Source organism: Adiantum capillus-veneris, chromosome 23 (assembly GCF_014529385.1).
Source record: "Adiantum capillus-veneris isolate H3 chromosome 23, ASM1452938v2, whole genome shotgun sequence".
NCBI classification, from domain to species: domain Eukaryota; kingdom Viridiplantae; phylum Streptophyta; class Polypodiopsida; order Polypodiales; family Pteridaceae; genus Adiantum; species Adiantum capillus-veneris.
Window position 1 is genome coordinate 146,255,872 of NC_140953.1, and position 17,509 is coordinate 146,273,380.

Here is a 17,509-nt window from a genome sequence, read left to right on the forward strand (position 1 = left end):
CGTACTTGCTCTAGTTGTCTAAATTGCCATCTAAGCTCTACCTTGAAAGCACATGGATGAACGATGCCATCACTTTGTAATAGTTTGTTAATATAATGTTTTTTATTTGCCACTATTCTACTTTACTTCGCATCTCTCTCTGCTCTCCTTGCTACCATATCCTTATTGTATTTGGCATTTCTTACACGTATCTTTTTATGAAGCAAAATTCAAAAAATTGGTTGGCTGCCATGCAATCAAAATATGATGCACTTATACCAAATGACACATGGAATTTATGTGATTTTCCTCCTGGCAAAAAGTCCATTGGTACAAAGTGGGTTTAAAGGTAGAAATGCAAGCCAGATGGTGAGATTGATCGCTATAAGGCTCGACTTGTTGCAAAGGGTTATGCACAACAAAAAGGCATATATTATGAAGAGACTTGCTCCCACTTGTCGTATGAATACTCTATGTTTTCTATGTGCATTGGCAACTCATTTGGGTTGGGATGTACATTAGTAAGACATTGTTACTGCTTTCTTGAATGGTGACATATTTGAGGAAGTTTATGTAACACAACCTCGCGGTTTTATCAAGAAAGGATAGGAGAATAAAGTGTGTAGATGTAAGAAAGCTTTGTGTGGGTTGATGCAATCTCCTCGTGCTTGGTATGAGAAAGATGATATTCATTTGGTCAAACGAGGATTTTGTTATAGTCCAACAGAAAGCACATTGTATGTAAAGCTCGAGGGTGATGTACTTCTCATTGTCATTCTCTATGTGGATGATTTGCTAATCACTAGACCAAATGAATGAGAGACATATTGTTGAATTTAAGGCTGATTTAACTTGTACTTTCAAGAAGAAAGATTTGTGGTTGCTGCATCATTATTTGGGTATATAGTTTAATCAGTGTGATGGTGGTATTGCCTTTTGTCATACAAGCTACATAGAAATATTGCTATGTAAGTTTGGACTTGAGGATTGCAAACCTATTGCCACCCCCATGGAATAAGGTTTGAAACTGAGTCTTCATGATGCTCGTGATTCGGCGTGTTAGGTAAAGGCAGCGTGCATCATCGTGCTTTGCCCGTGTCCGCCGGTTGTCCACATTTATATCCTTATTCTTTATACATACAAAGAATAAGGAGCTCTCACTCATTCTCACATTGTGCTCATACAATGAGATTTGGGAACTCCACCCACATCCTGTGTACTCTCTCTCTCTCTCCCCTTCTCACTCTCCGCACACACACCGCATTAGCTCACTCACAATTGGTATCAGAGCTTTGGCAACGTGCGTGCGACGGCTTCCCGACGAGACGAAAGCGATGGAGATCGGCTATGGCGGCTTGAGCTCGACGGAGGTGGATATAGCTCGACAATGTCAGATCTCAACTTATGCATGTATATTCAGCTTGTGTAGCAAGCCATTGCTGAATTTTGCAAAAAAAAAGAGCAAGAACAAGAAGTGTTGTAGCTCGTTTTTGCTATTTTTGGCTCTCGAAACGATGTTTTTTGCATATCTGCTTCACAAGGAGTCGGATGGATATGATATAGGAGTCTAGGTTGGGGTTTTGACACATTTTGGACGCGATGTGATGTCCATTTTTTGAAATTCTACTCTAAATTACAAAGGTGCAACAACAACAAGTTTATGTTGCATTTTTGGGCCGAAAACAGATGTTTTTGGCATACACCCGGACTCAGATTCATGTGATCCAGGAGTCTATCCCGGGGTTTTGGCACATTACACACGTGCTGGTCATATAAAAATATTTGAAATTCTGAGTGCTGAATTTTTTGTTGCAGCTTGTCAACAATCTCGACATATCGAGGTTTTGCAGTTTGATTCCTACAGTGTAGAGAGTGATGCGGTTTGTATCTTTGGCTATGTATGGCACACTGTGGTGCTATTTGAGAGAGAAATCACCTTGTTTTTGCGTATACAAGTGATACTTTGGGATGTAACTTTTGGATCGTTACACATCGTGGTTTCATGCGCATTGTTTGACTGTGTGGGGCATTTCATAGAGCTTTTTTAGCACAATCTTGTGCAGTTTCATGCTATGTATGCATTATGCGGATACAATTTGAGCTAGTCATAGCTCGTAGGTAGCAGGTTTGCAGTGTTTTTTCGACAGGTACACATTCATAGAGCTACTCGATCAGGAGTGAGCCGGTTGGCTAGGCTTTTGGCATTACATGTAGACCATTTGTGGATTTTTCTACCGAGACAGTGTCTATCGTCATGCGTATTTGGTGAGATTTTTTGAGTTTTTTCTCAATTTCCAAGGGAAACTCTATTGGATTTTTCCCAAGATTTCTTGCCATGATTTGCGTATTTGCAGTTTTCTCTCTGATGGTATAGTGGTCGATATATTCCCACTTTGATAGTGATCAAGTGTTTACTCTCACTTTGACAGGTTTTGTCAATTTGGACACAGTTTGGTGTTCTTGTACCCACTCTCGCAGGAGTGAGGATTTGCGTATGCTTGTCTGGCTATAATACAGGCTAGTCACAGGTTTTTGCAGATATTTGTTGGTACTTTCTCTTGTGGGATGTGTTTTGAACCAGTTTGCTCTTTACTTGCGTATATGGTTATGCGCTTTACGCTTGGTTGAGCAGTCTGTCCCAGTTTATGCTTGCAAAGTTTGCAGATTGTGGAGTTGTTTTACGCATATGTGAGCATCAATTTTGATGTGACTTGTGCTTTTGAGCGTTGTGTAGTGGTCGAGTTACGTCTCACTTTGTTTGCCATATATTTGACATGGATATGGAGATGCTTCAGGTTAGAGGCGGTTCTTGATCACAATCGCGACTGACATGTTTGCATTGCGGCCATGATGGGCATATTAGTCACCATTGCTTCAGACATATAAGGCAGCAGAAGAGGCAGATGCGTGGTGCTACTATGAGGACATATGCTAGAGAGTATGCATGTGACGGACATGCCACTTTTGAGTCTAGCTTGCCTTCAGACTACTTTGTGTCTTGGGATAGCACATTGTCTACTCGTTTTCTACTACATGAGCATGCAGTCTTTCACGTGACGCCACATCGTGATTTGTTTTGCTCTTTATTTAGTGGGAGACTTGGTTGTGTGCAGTTTGTTGATGGTTCAGCATATGACATAGAGGGTGGTGGAGATGTATGCATGTCTTTACCTAGCGGTGCATTGCTTACGCTACGAGGTGTACGTTATGTACTAGGACTAAGAGAGTCTCATTTCAATGCGTCAGTTGAGAGTAGTGGATATTGTGTATTGCTTAGAGAGCAATCATTTCATATGCATAGGGGATCACTAGTGATAGCTAGAGGTGTTAGGAGTGGTCTAGTATACCCTTTGCATATTTCTGACACACAAGGTGATGTAGTCTCTATGTATTTGCAGCCATGTTTGGAGCGAGAGACGAGGCGTGTCTCTTTTGAGGATGTGCTGCATGGAGAGTAGGTTGTGCATTTGTCTTGTGGTGATGTTCACACTGGCATTGGTATCTTTGGGATGCACAGCTCTGTCGGTCATCAGTTGAGGTGACATCAGTTGAGCCAGAGACCGATGCATTGTTCTATGATGCATCTGATACGTTTGAGGGTGACAATGTCCTTGAGACAGCTGTGTGGGATTGCAGTGGTGCTGATTTTTTAATTTTGCATTCATTCTCAATAGTTATGCCTTTGCCAAATGATGCTGACATGCTAATGCATAGTCAGGTGGTTCCTGATGAGGATTCATATGGCACTGACATTGCTGACAGGGATAGGTTGGCATACATAGTGCATATTTCGTCGGCTTTCAGCTCTCTCATGTCTGACCTTTTGGTCTCGAGACCTGATCTTGCTTATGCAGTTGGTGTATTTGCGGTGGGACTTGTCAATCATGTGATGATTGACACTCGCATTGTGCATTGTGGAGCCATGCAGGTCGTCACTTGATACCTGCATCAGGAGTGTCATTTTAGCTCTAGCCCTAGTGGTATGCATATTGCATCTACACTAGAGCGGTTACAGAGTGAGCCAGTGGGCATAGGTTGAGAGCCGTCTTCTCTCACCTCTTGTATATACTAGTTGTAGGCTAGTCTTCTTGCCACTTATTGGCACACAACCTTTAGTGGGAGAATGGTAGGTAAAGGTGGTGTGCCTCACCGTGCTTTGCTCGTGTTCGTTGGCCAGTGTCGGGCCGCCCACATTTATCTTCTTATTCTTTATACATACAAAGAATAAGGAGCTCTCACTCATTCTCACATTGTGCTCATACAGTGAGATTTGGGAGCTCCACCCACATCCAATTTACCCTTCTCACTCTCCCCTTCTCACTCTCCGCACACGCACTGCATTCGCGCACTCACACTGTCGATGTCACTCTTTAACAAACTATTGTTGGCTGCCTTATTTATGTATGCAACACGGGGCCGGATATTCAGTTTGCAATCTCATAGGTTATCAGATTTATGCATAGCCCAACGTCTAAGCATTGGCAGACTGTCAAGAGGATTTTTTGATACTTGAGTGGCACTTTACATCTTGGCTTGTTTTATCCCAAGGGGGATCATTGCCGCCAAAATTAAATGCCTTTTTTACGGAGATTGGGATGGTTGTTTTCACACGTGAGTGTACACGAGTGATTTTTGTTTCATGCTGGCATTTCATGTATATCATGGTTGAGCAAGAAGCAACCTATTGTGACCACTTTTAGTTGTGAGTCTTGAGTACAAGGCAGTCTTCACAACTATGGTTGAGTGTGTATGTCTCAGACACGTTATGACTGATTTGGGTGTTAGACATGACAATGCCAACACTATCTACATTGATACTCAAAGCGCATTGGTAGTTGCGAGGAACCCATTTTTTCATGCTCACATAGAGCACATTGAAGTGCATTACCACTATGTCAGGGAAAGGCTCTCAGCAGGAGATATTAGCTTGGCTTATGTTCCAACACAGGACAACCTTGCAGATCTTTTCACAAAGGCATTGTCTCATGAGAAGTTTGAAGCTTTTTGAAAAGCTTTGGGCTTACTCCCCTTTGTGGACTTATCATGTACTCAAACATGGAACTTCCGTATAATGTACGTGCCAACTCTCGTTCACCACATCACTCCCAGGGAGATTTTCTTACTATATACTTAGGACCGTTGAGGTATTTTCTCCCTCAATAGGAGGTTTTTCCCCTATGCATTGTATGTACGCCCATCACTCTAGGAATATCTTATCTTTCCATTGTACACTAAGCAGTACACTCTCTGTTGTTGCCTTGTGCTTCCTTTGTCTTCTCCAAGCTGCGTGCATTTCCCTGCAGCCCTATTTCCAACAGGAAATGGAGCCTTTTTTTCCTTGTGAAACCTGTAGGAAGTTTTTAGATGTGCCTTGTATACCAGAGGGGCGTCAATAAGCCCTCTTCAAGCTAGCATTTACAAACTTTGATGCCAACATAATCATTGATTTTTGAATCTTGTTTTTGTGCAAGCATTGCAAAAAGGCTTATCACCTAGGGTGCGTGAGGCACAACGTTGAATCCTTCACACCATTGAAAAAGGCATGGATATAGGGTAATTCCAAACACTATGCTACTCTCCTCTCCTCTCCTCATTGCAAACCATGCATGTTTTTGTGCAAGCACTGCAAAAAGGCTTATCACCCAAGGTGCCTGAGGCACAATGTTGAATCCTTCGCACCATTGAAAAAGGCATGGTTCTAGGGTAATGCCAAGCACCATGCTACACTCCTCTCCTCTCTTCATTGCACACCATGCATGGGAAAACAATCAATGGTGAAGGAGAGCCTTGTTTCACGTGTGATTTTGTGCAAACTACATCCATCAGAGAACTTTATTGAAATTGTTTCTAGCTCTTATGCTTGCCTTTCCTTTTTCCAATAGGATGATTGACATTTCTGCTCAAAGTGCTTGAAACAGCTTAGACTTTCTATGTTGTGTGCCCCAGCTCCTTTTGCTCAAAGTGCTTGCCCATGGTCATTTCTAGCCATTGTCGGAGGAAGCTAGCTTCTGCGAGAGCTGCATTTTTCTCATCGAGTTGATCAAACATCATCATACCTGAAAGAACTTAGTATTATCTATATTTTTTGCCAACTTTTCACATACACTTCTAGCTAGATATTCAAAACAACAACTTTTACCAACCATTGATGTTGTAGAAAGTGTCGGAAGTGCCTTGCACATGAAAAAGCTTTTGGATATAAAGACTTTTTTCTACAAATTTTTCTATTAGTTCAGGTTACCCTCATCATCAATAACAAGAGCAACCATACCTCACCTTCCCTGCACCTTGACACTTTGCTACCCCTAATGGCTCAACCTCAAGGTGTGGTCAATCCAACACCTCTTCCTATTGACAAGACCAGCTACAAGAAGATGACCATAATGATTGCCAACAAGGACCTTTTTTCGCACTCAGCAAGAGACAACTTGCTCAATGAAGTCTCTTCAGTCATTTTCAGGCTAGGTGCAGCCGAGACCCATGCAGATTGTGGGAACCCCAAACCCCTACCAATTGTTGAAAAGCATGCATTCCCTTAACTATCAAATCCACCACACAAGTCCCCAATTGTTCCTTACAACGCCTTTGACTTAAGGACACATTTGATTAAGAATTATGTCCATAAACTATATGAGAATGCAACCAACAGTGACAAGACTATTAGTTATGCAGGTCCCAATCGTTAACAGCTAAGCATGGATTGTTAAGACAAGAGAAGGGCAACCTCTATTTCATGTCATAGTTCTCCTTCTACTATCCCAAGCATCTAAATTGACCTCTTAAGAGCTTTGTGCATCCCCTTCAACTCTAGCATCCTCATCCGCTAAATGCCAAGAGTAGAGCATCCTCTACTTCATATTAGAGTTCTCCTTTTGCTACCCCTAGCATCTAAATTGACCTCTTAAGAGCTTTGTGCATCCCCTTCACCTCTAAAGTCCTCATCTGCTAAATGCATCTCCGCAATATCTACAACCTTTGTAGCTAGATCACCACTAACCACCTTAATCTCCTGCACTTTTATTCCCACAGCCAAACAGTTGAATGCCTCTAATATGTTCTCAGCTACCATGCCTTCTTCATATACAACTCATGAAACTCCCTCAAGAACTTCAACTTGGCCTGCAACAAGCTCTAGGGAACTTTCCAATAGAAATTGTCATCCATTTTTTTCTTGGAGAGCTTGCTTCTCACCTTCAATTCCTTCATAGGCCCACTCACTGCAATGGTGATTGCAAATTTTGAGCACTTTGAAGGTTCTGGACCGGGCTCCAACAATTATGCTCTACGTCCTCTACCTTGAAGAAATTGATGCTCTCCAACGATGGGTTTGTAGGAGAAATTCCAGCAGTCCTCCCTAATTATAGCAAGCTCAATGTGTTGAACCTTAACTTCCATCATCTACATGGTGAGATACCTCGTGAGTCGGGTGCCTCTCAAACCTGGAGACCTTGTCAATGTGGTAGAGTTCATGGGGCATATTTCAAATGAGATACGGCGGTTGTCCAAACTGAGAGTTCTCATTCTAAATAACAACTTACTTTCTGGTATGTTACCTACTAAGCTCTAACACTCAAATGCAATGGCTCATACTCTCCAACAACTAGCTCATAAGGGGCATCCCCACTTTTATAGAGAGCATGCAGCAACTAACAATGCTAGAAATGGGCAAGGCCCTATGTAACCTACTGAGATTCCAAATGCCACCAAATTTCTATGGGTCGATCTCAACAACAAATCCTGAGCAAGCCTATCCCTCGAGGGACTAGATGCCATGTGAATGGGCTTGAAGATTTCCTCCATGGTGAAGTGTTTACATTCATGAAAATTCATGGCAGTGGTTGTAGACCGATATTGGGGACTTTATTGGAGTTTGCAGCCGTAAATGTAGAAGCTCTCACCCCCACTCCATTAATGAATTCATGTAGCTCCTCTAGCTCTATGCAAGAGACCTCTTAAACGATGATCCAACTCTCAAAAGCATATAGGTATTGAACCTCTATTACAACAGAATGGTGGGAAACATGTCCAAAGATATTAGTTATCTCACTGTCCTAATGATGTTGATCCTAGGGCTAACTTGCTCCTGGGTGCCATCCCTCCCAAGTTCTATGCGTCTCAAAACCATAGGAGTTTCAGACCTCTTCTATAACAAGATTTAAGGAGGCCTTTGGTGGCCCAATCCCTTCAATTGGGCAGCTCAACATTGCTTCTTCAGTAGGTTTTGAACACAAACCACGTCTACGTGGTGAACCACTACCAACGTGCACCAATGTGTCAAAAGATAACAAGACATCTGGAAGATACATCAACGTTGCTGCAGGTGGATTATGAATCAATCTTACTAAATTTACTATGTTTCCATGGGCCAATAGCATTGCTATGGGAATTTTCATAGCTACTACACTCATGTGTATGTTGATAGTGTGGGATGTCATGTAGAGGAATAAGAAGGGACAACTAGATACTAGTTATGTACTCAACAATTTTCATGGTGAGAGCTAAGAAGGGACAATTAGATATTTGAGGTGTGCTCAACATTCTTCATCTAAGATCATGCTATGAAAATAACAAGGAGGGGAGGAGAATTCGACATAAATGTGGCTACCTTTGAGAGGCCTCTTAGAGAGCTTACTTTTGTAGAACTCATAGAGATGACAAACAATTTTAGCCAAGAGAGACTAATTGGGATAGGGGGATTTGGCAAGGTGTACAAAGTTGAGTTAAAAGATGGGGCTACAACTGATATCAAGAAACTACTGCATTCATCTATCCAGGAGAAAGAGATGCCTCTAGGAAAGACTTAGCATAGATTAATCTTGGTGCCCTTGTTACGTTTGTTGCAAGGTGGGAAAAGAGAGGTTGTTAGTTTTTGAGTGCATGGAAGGCAGAAGCTTACATGATCGGGGGCATGGAGATGAGAGGGTGAAACAAAGACTAGCATCGCAACACTAGAAGTAAATTGCCCATGGGACAGCTTGAGGGCCAAGCATTCTACATCAAGAGTGGCCACCCCATATAATTTACAGGGATGTAAAGTTTAGCAATGTGTTGCTTCACAAAAATCTTGAGGCTAGAGTGTCTTGACTTTGGCATGGTAAGGCTAATAAGTGCACCGGATACTCACTCGAGCATGAGCACGTTGGAGGGTCACTTGGCTACACGGGCTATGTGTAAAAAATTGGCTCGCTAGCCACCATGTAGGTGGAAGTGGCCAACATGGTTGGTTGCCTCACCTTTTCGTGGGTCACCGATGATTCTCTACATATGTACTACCGTAAATGTATCCACTTCAAAGCACGCATGCCAGCGTAGTGGTAGAGCATTGCAATCCTGAGCAAGAGGTGTTGGATTCGATGCTTGCGTGTTGAATATGTGTTGAATTTCATTTGGGATGACCTTGCTACAACTCCTCGGATCATGGGGGCAATCAATGTAGAATCTTGCAGTACTTGCAAATCACGTGCAATTGTGTTCAAGACAATATCTTGATCTCAAACGAGCCCAATGCATGATCGATAGTCTCTATATGCAAGTTACTGTTACGATGTGATGATCATGGAGGAGGCAACCATGTAGAACTCAAATAGGGATCCAACTTGTTGGAGCTTAATTTTAGAAAATAAGTGCACAGTGATGAACACTGATACTTCTAAAAACTATGGCGGTTGTAAAAACCAAGTAATTAGATACACTTGTATGATGCATAGTTTGTTATTTGGTTTTCAAGACATTAACTGGTTAATATAGTCTACTCATGCACACACTTGTAAAATAAGAGATCAAAAATCTTGCCAAAAAACTTGGCTTCAGCTGCTTTGAAGTGTTTCGAGTTGTCTCGTACGTTCTTTTCCGTTGGCACACGGTGCCTTCATGTTACATTGATATCAGAGCTTCAGGCGTGTGCCTTTCCAAAAGCATACCGGTCCTTCAAGAGCAGTCAAAGCAAGTTATCAAAGAATCTTCGTGTCCCTACTCCTACCTAGCCACTCCCACCCTTAGTCTATCGTGCATGGAGCGCGCTCCCATCTTCATCGTTGTGTCTTAAGGGGCATAAGCGGTACATAAGCCATAAAGAACCCAAGACCACATGGTGTTTATGGATTCGGCAAAGTACCTACTCCTCGACAAGCTTCTCGACATTCTTTCACGACACCCACAGTATCTCCTAAAAACAAATTGTGAAGACTACGTAGCTAGAAACAAGGGAAAGACAAGGGCACAACAATCTAAGCTAGCTTCACCCAAAAAAAAAGGTTTATTTTTGACAAATACTCTCCTCAATGTACAATGAAACAAAGGATTGATAAAATGATAAAGCAACACATCGGTTGATGCTTGGATGAATCAAAGTTGATGACCTTTACGATAGTGCACGGTACTCGGTGCTCTGAGCATCGTTGGAAGTACTCAACTTGCAAGCAAAATTCGGTTGGAGTAATGCAAGTGTTAATGCACTACTTCTGTAAGTATGGAATGTGGCTTTTATATACTCTCTCCCTCTCTCTTTATGGTGTTGTCTTCTAGGAATTATACTAATACGTATGTTTGTTGTAGTTTGATGGGAAAAATGTTTCCGGATGATCACCAATGCCTCCAGATCATCGACGAGCTAGATCGTATGTCATAGCACTTGGAATGGACTATGAGCGCATCCATGCGTGCGTCAACGATTGCATGCTATACCGCAATGAGCAAGCACATGCTACCACATGTCCCGTGTGCAGGGAGGCACGATACAAGAAAAGTGTGAGCAGGGCACACCTACCCCACAAGGTATTAAGACAATTTACATTAATTCCTTGCATCCAACACATGTTTAAAAGAAGGTCCATCGTGGAGCTTCTCGTGTGGCACGGAAACCATCGCTCAAATGATGGAATGATGCGTGTCCCTGCCGATTCACCTGCATGGAGGCACATCGAAACTCAATGGCCAGAGTCTGGGTTGGAGCCTTGACACTTGAGGCTTGGGTTAGCAAGTGATGGTGTCAACCCCTTCGGCACTAAGTCTACTTCATGGAGCGCTTGGCCTGTGGTGATCGTCAACTACAATATTCCACCATGGAAGACAACCAAGAAGAGCGATTTATTTCTTTCCTTGCTTGTGCCAGGGAAGTACAAAGTGTCAAATATGGAAATTTACCTCGAGCCCCTCATTGAGGAGTTGGAGGAGTTATGGAGAGGCATTCCTGTTGTGGATGTCTCACTTGCAAAGGGGGGGAGAGAGGCTCAAGTGAGGGGAATCCTTATGTGGACTATGCATGACTATCGTGGGCTTGGAGAGATTTTTGGTAATCCCCTATCCTCTATGTCTCTCTCTCTCTTTCTCTCTCTCCCTTTAGCTCCCTTTAGCTCACTCTAGTTCACTCATCTCTCTAACCATATGATATGTATGCAGGGTTGTCCACATTGGGCCACAATGCATGTCCTACTTATGGGGCATCGTCGGTGACAGAGAGGCCAGACTCCTTGCGCAAGGTAATCTATCCAAACAACCATCGTTTCTTACCCCAAGGGCATATCAAGCACAAGGCTCATGAAAATGGGAAGGCTCCTCTAAAGCTCACAATGGTAGATTGGGCAACCATTTGGGAGGAACACCATGACAAAAATTGGGCTCCGTGTCCTCCACCAAAAGGTATGTTGAGGTATTCCATATTTGTAAGGCTTCCATATTGGAAGGACTTAAAAATACAACACCTCTTGGATCCCATGCACATATTCAAGAATGTAGCCCAAACACTATGGGACCACATTATTGGCAAGAAGGACTCTTTGGGTGCGAGGGAGGATTTGAGGCTTTTAAAACGTCTCCCTTCCTCTGCCACTCCACGGCGTGCCCCAAATGGAAAGACTGTGCTTCATAAAGCACCATGGATGCTAGCAAAAGAAGAATTAGACAAGGTGAAGGGTACCATTGCCTCTATTCGCACAACAAGAGGATACATGAGGTCACTAAAGGGAGATTTCACAAAAGCGAAGAAGGGTGGAAGCGTTCAATTGTATGGGTTGAAGTCCCACGATTGGCACAAGATGCTTTAGGTATTCTTCATACTCCCTATTCTATCTATAGTTTGTGTGTATGACTATCACTCACTTTTCCTTTTCCTGATTCACATTGTAGTTCATTCTGCCGGTGAGTGTGTGTATATGTTGGGACAAGAAAGTGAGGAATGCTATTTTCAAATTAGGAGAGCTAGTAAGGTACACCACAAGACTCCACTCCACTACACCTTTTTTATGTACACAATAATCTCAACTAGCACTTAGTGTATCCTTGTGTGTTTTCTTGCAGATTTGTGAGCTCCAAGGAGATCAAAATATATGCTATCTCTGCTGCTCAAACACTTGCAACAGAAAGTGTGTGTGCCATTGAGGATGCATTTCCTCGATCGGTCCTTCTTACTCAAATTCACCTCTTGGTTCACGTGGTGGAGGAGATAGCTATATGTGGAGTAGTGCATGCATGATGGATGCTCTTCTTAGAGAGGTTTTTAAAGACTCTCAAAGATTTTGTGTGGCTACGCTTTCAACCAGAGGCATGTATGGCCGAAGGGTGGATTGGTCAAGAGGCATTTGTTTACATATCAAAGTATTTGGCACAAGTTGATCCTTCAATGCCTCGCATGTGGTCAGACGAGGAAGATTCAAGGATGACTTCACACTGGACAAGTGGAAAGAGGAAACTACTTAACATGGATATGAATCTATCCCGAGTGGTCGATAACTTTTTCATTCTCAATGCAAAGATTATGACCAAGTGGGTGGACTTGTGGACAGTGGCAAAGTCCAGGCGTTTGCAAGAGAGGGAAGCATGAAAACAAGCACATGGAGGAAGCAGGACACCCGCAGTGCCTAGATACCTTTCTTGTTTCCCAGATCTCATTAGTGCAGAGTGGATTCATGAGAGAATGACCGAGACAAAAGTGCTCGGAGAAGACATCACCAACAAAGAATGGGAGTATGCACGAGGCTGCGCACCAAAGGTAGAGTACTCATATACCTAAACCATATTGTCTTACTATTTGTTGAAATTATCTTTAATATGTATTTGATAAATTAATATATTTTTCTATTTTGTAGTGCCTTTTCTTTAACTCTATATGGTCAAAGGGTCGTCACTTTTGTACACGCTACATTGACGAGCGTAGAACCACCATGGATTGCGCCATCATGGTAACTTTGACACAGACGGTGATGAAGCCAGGTACTGCGGAACTATTGAAAGGATACTAAAGGTTAATTTTAGAACCTTTCATAGCTTCATCTTCGCGTGCAATGTGTCTAGACGACATGAGAATGGCCTCTACATGGTGGACTCTAGTGTGCGTCACACAGGGAGGTATGACAATTTAGTTTTACCGCACAATTGTGAGCAAGTGAGTGACATGTACCTTTTTAATTCTTATTTACTTGTTGTATCGTTAGTTATACCAATGTTACTCACTTTGAGCTTCTATTTTATAGGTCATCTATATCCCAGCACTCCACCAACCAAAACTTTGGTTCATAATTCCTGTAACAACTCGAGGGAGAACCATTTTTTCCACTAGTGAAGTGGAGACTATTTTCGACCCTCTTCCACCTCCGACTTTGGATGAGGTGGAAACAGAGGAGAGGGAGGTCGATGAATCAAGCTCGGCGGCAGCAAGTCTTAGCGAGGATGATTGTCATGATGATTCTCTTATTGAATTTACACCTTCTCTCTACAAAACGCGATAAAATAGCGCGGGAAACACTTGGAGATTTTCATAGTGTATCATTACCCTTGTTCCCATTTATTCTCCCACATTAAATGATCAATTTAATATGAGAAAATCATTTGGGTTGGTTAGATATTAGAGTTTATGACATTACCTCTCTCTTGAAATCATATTCGTCCTTAACTATGAGGTAGAAGAGATAAAGCCTTAGTCATTAGTCAATCTTACTTAGCGGGTAGAAGATCCCTTTTTTACCCTATGACATCTTTCCAAGATGGATGACTAATCCATTTGGTGCTTGGGAGACATAGCTCCCGCAAGCACGTCTTCTCTTTATTCCATTTTATTCTCCCAAAGTAGAGTGACAAATTCTACTTGGTGTTTGAGAGACCTCGTCATCACAAACATGATTATAAGCATGCATACTATTTAAATTTGTGCACAATTAAGAAAAGAACTAATCTTATAAGACAAAAACATGGGTCATTTAAAAGAAATTTGTACATTTACTTACTCTAATGTAGCATTGTAAGCATTGACAAGGTTCATACTATCCTTCAGCTGTATTCCTTGCATCCATCTAGCATCTTCAAAAGGATAATTTTTGAACTTAATAAGATGATGTTGGATAATCTTACCATGTCGTACTACCTTGTCTTCATGCTAAAGGATATCTACGAGTTGTAGCACCTCTTCTTGGTCTTCAAATTCGGGAGGGTCTTCGATAATTGGTTCACTTGGTGGCTCTCCTTTGTAGGGCATTGTGTTTGAGCCAATGGTTGGGCAACTTGAGTTGGTAAGTTGTCTCATTGATGGGCTTCAAGATTTGGAAAGGACCATAGTATCTTTTTGCTAGCTTAGCATAATACTTTTGATGGCCCATAGGACTTTTGCATGTTGTTTGCCTTAATCGAGCCTTAGGAAACTTAAGTAAGACCCAATCATTTCCTTTGAACGTTAAGGCCCTTCTGTGCTTATCAGCAACAGCTTTTTGCCTTTGTTGAGAGATGGATATAACCCTCCTTAATCTTTTGGAAAGATTCTTATAGGTCACGGCTATACTCATCGACGGCGAAGATCTTCCAATGTACTTTGAGTAGCAAGGGACTTTTAGGTCTTCTCTCAATGATCTCAAAATGTGCTTTTCCCGTAGAAGTATGTGTAGTATTATTGTAGGCATACTCTACAAGAGGTAAGTAATTTTCCCATTGTTGAGTGTTGAGCTACTTTGATAACATAACTCTTGAGTAGATCAAGTATCGTAAGATTGGCTATCTCACTTTGGCCATCTGTTTGTGGGTGATAGGCCAAAGAGAAATTCAATATTGTTCCTAGATTTTCAAAGAGACCTTTCCAGAAATTGTTGGTCATTCTAGGATCTCTATCTGACACAATGGATGTGGGTAATCCATGGTGTTTGAAAATCTAAGATATGAAGAGAGTTGCCATTTGATGTGCATTAATAGTCTTTTTGACAGGAATCAAGTGTGCTGCTTGCTAAAACTGTTGACTATTGTCCATATTTCCATATTCCCATGGATAGACTTGGGTAATCAAAAGATAAAATCCATGGATATACTCTCCCATGGTGAATTTGGGATATGCAATGGCTGGAGTAATCCAAGTTGCTTCCCTCTGTCGTACTTGGTCTTTTGGTATACTACACATTTTGAAACATACTCTTGTATGTCCACTTTCATGGTAGGCCAATAGAAGTACGCCTCTACTCCTTGGAGAGTAGGTTGAATACCTCTATGCCTCGCATAGGGATGAGCATGGGATTCATACATAACTTTCTCACGAAGGGAATGGGTAACACATAGCCTATTGCCGTGGAGAAGATAACCATCCTGCAAGGTGAATGGTTCCTCTTTCTTCCCCAAATCAAGCAATGATATTATGTCTCTAGAATCAGGGTCAGTAGCATAATCATCTATCATAAACGATAAATCATTGTGAGTAGCTATAGAGACCGCATTCACTTTTGGTCATTGTGAAAGTGCGTCGGCCACTTGATTGTGCTTACCACCAATATGAGCAATGTGAAAACTAAATTGCGAAAGAAAATTTGCCCATTTCATTTGTTTGTTGCAGAGCTTGCTATGCATCATGAAATACTTGAGACTTTGGTGATCGGTTTGTAGAATGAATGGAGTCCCCAATAAGTAGTGATTCCATGTGTCTAGAGCTTGTAGACCAGCTAAAAGCTCTTTCTCATAAATGCCCAAGAATCGTTTATCAGTATTGAGCCTTCATCTCTCATATGCTATGGCATGCCCTTCTTGAAGCAAAAATGCTCCAAGGCAATCACCACAAGCATCACATTGGAGTTCAAATGGTTTTGAGAGATTGGGAATCATGAGGACTGGTTGAGGGGTAAGAATTTCCTTGAGCTTGTCAAAAACTTTTTGCTCTTTACTAGTCCATACATACTTAAAGTTCTTCTTAGTTAAGTCATGTAGAGGTCCTACTATTTGGGAGAATTTTGCTATGAAGCTTCTATAGCATGCGCACATACCAATAAAGCTTCTTAGCTCATGTAGATTCTTTGGATTAGGACATGCTTTTATTACCTGTAATCTGATGGATCCATACGGATACCATCTTGAGAGATAATATGACCTAAGTATTGAATTTCCTAAAGAAAAAAATTGTTTTTCTTTTGGTTGAGAAAAAGCTTGTTCTCCCTCAATGCTTGAAAAATCAGTTGGACATGTTTCTTATGTTCCTCCAAAGTCTTGGAGTAGATGATGATATCATCAAATAACACTCTAGTGAATTTGCGGTAAGGTTTAAAAATTTTCTCCATTAGACAATTGAACATAACTGGTGCATTAGTCAAGCCTATGCCTTATGACTATATATTCATAAAGACCAAACGTTGTGCAAAACGCGGTGTTTAGGATATCTTCATCCACTATCTTTATTTGATGATAGTCACTTTTAAGGTCAATCCTACTAAAGTAGGTAGAACCTTGTAGCTTATCAAATAGATCTTATACACGAGGCATGGGAAATCTGTTTTTGATAGTGATATGTTTTAGTGCTCGATAGTCCACACACATACGGTATGTACCATCTTTCTTTTGCACTAAAAGGACTAGAGAAGAAAAGAGAGAGGAACTAGGCCTCACCATCCCTTTGTCTACCAATTCCTATACTTGCCTAATGATCTCCTCTTGTTGAGCTTGCGACACTCGATAAGGAGGCTTGTTAGGCAGTGAGCTTCCTGGAAGGAGCTCAATGTGATGATCATCATCTCCTCGTTTTGGAGGTAAGTCCATAGGGATATCATCGATGAACACATCTTGGAATACTTTTAGAAAATTAGAAACGTCTAACTCTTCTTGATTCCTACCATTCATAATTGATGAAACGTTAGGATCTTTTAGAGACTCTTTGACAAAAATCATGTACGCAGAAACCGAGCTCTTCATTGATCTATCAAAAGTAGAAGAATTTACAAGTGGAATGGTGCAACCATGCTCACTAGCATCTATATACATGTTCTTTCCCATGTAGGTGAAGTAGATTTTCCTTTAAGGGAACTTCATATTGGTAGCCATGCGATCAAACAATGGCGCCCCTAGGAGCATCCTCATGTTGGAGAGGAGAGATGAAAAAGTCTTCTTTGTCTACATAGCTTTGGACATGAAGACTCAACTTCCCAATCAAGGGAGTAACGGAGGCTTGTTGTCCCTTGAAAGTTGTGAAAGCTTGAATGTCCAACTTGGTGGACAACTCCATTGATATGAAGTTGTGAGTAGAGCCAAGGTCAAACAAGATGAAGGCATCATGCTCTCTTACCTTTCCCCAAGCATAGGAAAG

At 41.7% G+C, this 17,509-nt stretch overlaps 1 pseudogene; it reads left to right on the forward strand.

Moving 5' to 3' along the window:
• The first annotated feature begins 7,046 nt into the window (after positions 1-7,046).
• On the forward strand, positions 7,047-9,169 carry LOC147428777 (brassinosteroid LRR receptor kinase BRL2-like; annotated as a pseudogene).
• Positions 9,170-17,509: the final 8,340 nt, after the last annotated feature.